The following is a 3,069-nucleotide window of genomic DNA, read 5'->3' as shown; positions in this document are numbered from 1 at the left end:
GTAAGCGTGGGAGTGAACGGGAAGCGGTTTGGGTCCATTGGATTGTGCACAGTGGAGTGAACGGGAAGGGGTTTGGGTCCATTGGGATTGTGGACAGTGGAGTGAACGGGAAGGGGTTTGGGTCCATTGGGATTGTGGACAGTGGGAGTGAACGGGAAGGGGTTTGGGTCCATTGCGATTGTGTACAGTGGGAGTGAACGGGAAGGGGTTTGGGTCCATTGGGATTGTGTACAGTGGGAGTGAACGGGAAGGGGTTTGGGTCCATTGGGATTGTGGACAGTGGGAGTGAACGTGAAGGGGTTTGGGTCCATTGGGATTGTGTAGAGTGGGAGTGAACGGGAAGGGGTTTGGGTCCATTGGGATTGTGTACAGTGGGAGTGAACGGGAAGGGGTTTGTCCATTGGGATTGTGCACAGTGGGACTGAACGGGAAGGGGTTTGGGTCCATTGGGATTGTGCACAGTGGGAGTGAACGGGAAGGGGTTTGGGTCCATTGGGATTGTGTACAGTGGAGTGAACGGGAAGGGGTTTGGGTCCATTGGGATTGTGTGCAGTGGGAGTGAACGGGAAGGGGTTTGGGTCCAGTGGGAGTGAACGGGAAGAGGTTTGGGTCCATTGGGATTGTGTAGAGTGGGAGTGAACGGGAAGGGGTTTGGGTCCATTGGGATTGTGTACAGTGGGAGTGAACGGGAAGGGCTTTGGGTGCATTGGGATTGTGCAGAGTGGGAGTGAACGGGAAGGGGTTTGGGTCTATTGGGATTGTGTAGAGTGGGAGTGAACGGGAAGGGGTTTGGGTCCATTGGGATTGTGGACAGTGGGAGTGAACGGGAAGGGTTTGGATCCATTGGGATTGTGGACAGTGGAGTGAACGGGAAGGGGTTTGGGTCCATTGGGATTGTGGACAGTGGGAGTGAACGGGAAGGGGTTTGTCCATTGGGATTGTGTACAGTGGGAGTGAACGGGAAGGGGTTTGGGTCCATTGGGATTGTGCACAGTGGGAGTGAACGGGAAGGGGTTTGGGTCCATTGGGATTGTGTCGAGTGGGAGTGAACGGAAGGGGTTTGGGTCCATTGGGATTGTGTAGAGTGGGAGTGAACGGGAAGGGGTTTGGGTCCATTAGGATTGTGGACAGTGGGAGTGAACGGGAAGGGGTTTGTCCATTGGGATTGTGTAGAGTGGGAGTGAACGGGAAGGGTTTTGGGTCCATTGGGATTGTGTACAGTGGGAGTGAACGGGAAGGGGTTTGGGTCCATTGGGATTGTGTACAGTGGGAGTGAACGGAAGGGGGTTGGGTCCATTGGGATTGTGTAGAGTGGGAGTGAACGGGAAGGGGTTTGTCCATTGGATTGTGCACAGTGGGAGTGAACGGGAAGGGGTTTGGGTCCATTGGGATTGTGTAGAGTGGGAGTGAACGGGAAGGGGTTTGGGTCCATTGGGATTGTGTCGAGTGGGAGTGAACGGGAAGGGGTTTGGGTCCATTGGGATTGTGTACAGTGGGAGTGAACGGGAAGGGGTTTTGGTCCATTGGGATTGTGCAGAGTGGGAGTGAACGGGAAGGGGTTTGGGTCCATTGGGATTGTGTAGAGTGGGAGTGAACGGGAAGGGGTTTGGGTCCATTGGGATTGTGTACAGTGGGAGTGAACGGGAAGGGTTTGGGTCCATTGGGATTGTGCACAGTGGGAGTGAACGGGAAGGGGTTTGGGTCCATTGGGATTGTGTAGAGTGGGAGTGAACGGGAAGGGGTTTGGGTCTATTGGGATTGTGTAGAGTGGGAGTGAACGGAAGGGGTTTGGGTCCATTGGGATTGTGGACAGTGGGAGTGAACGGGAAGGGGGTTGGGTCCATTGGATTGTGTAGAGTGGGAGTGAACGGGAAGGGGTTTGGGTCCATTGGGATTGTGTACAGTGGGAGTGAACGGGAAGGGGTTGGGTCCATTGGGATTGTGTAGAGTGGGAGTGAACGGGAAGGGGTTTGTCCATTGGGATTGTGCACAGTGGGAGTGAACGGAAGGGGTTTGGGTCCATTGGGATTGTGTAGAGTGGGAGTGAACGGAAGGGGTTTGGTGGGAGTGAACGGGAAGGGGTTTGGGTCCATTGGGATTGTGTAGAGTGGGAGTGAACGGGAAGGGGTTTGGGTCCATTGGGATTGTGTCGAGTGGGAGGTGAACGGGAAGGGGTTTGGGTCCATTGGGATTGTGTACAGTGGGAGTGAACGGGAAGGGGTTTTGGTCCATTGGGATTGTGCAGAGTGGGTAGTGAACGGGAAGGGGTTTGGGTCCATTGGGATTGTGTAGAGTGGGAGTGAACGGGAAGGGGTTTGGGTCCATTGGGATTGTGTACAGTGGGAGTGAACGGGAAGGGGTTTGGGTCCATTGGGATTGTGCACAGTGGGAGTGAACGGGAAGGGGTTTGGGTCCATTGGGATTGTGTAGAGTGGGAGTGAACGGGAAGGGGTTTGGGTCTATTGGGATTGTGTAGAGTGGGAAGTGAACGGGAAGGGGTTTGGGTCCATTGGGATTGTGGACAGTGGGAGTGAACGGGAAGGGGGTTTGGGTCCATTGGGATTGTGTAGAGTGGGAAGTGAACGGGAAGGGGTTTGGGTCCATTGGAATTGTGCACAGTGGGGAGTGAACGGGAAGGGGTTGGGTCCATTGGGATTGTGTACAGTGGGAGTGAACGGGAAGGGGTTTGGGTCCATTGGGATTGTGCACAGTGGGAGTGAACGGGAAGGGGTTTGGGGTCCATTGGGATTGTGTAGAGTGGGAGTGAACGGGAAGGGGTTTGGGTCCATTGGGATTGTGTAGCGTGGGAGTGAACGGGAAGGGGTTTGGGTCCATTGGGATTGTGTACAGTGGGAGTGAACGGGAAGGGGTTTGGGTCCATTGGGATTGTGTACAGTGGGAGTGAACGGGAAGGGGTTTGGGTCCATTGGGATTGTGCACAGTGGGATGGTGAACGGGAAGGGGTTTGGGTCCATTGGATTGTGTAGAGTGGGAGTGAACGGGAAGGGGTTTGGGTCCATTGGGATTGTGTAGAGTGGGAGTGAACGGGAAGGGGTTTGGGTCCATTGG

Source organism: Scyliorhinus torazame, unplaced genomic scaffold (assembly GCF_047496885.1).
Source record: "Scyliorhinus torazame isolate Kashiwa2021f unplaced genomic scaffold, sScyTor2.1 scaffold_144, whole genome shotgun sequence".
In the NCBI taxonomy this organism is placed as follows: Eukaryota; Metazoa; Chordata; class Chondrichthyes; order Carcharhiniformes; family Scyliorhinidae; genus Scyliorhinus; species Scyliorhinus torazame.
Note: the sequence above shows the minus strand (reverse complement) of the source record.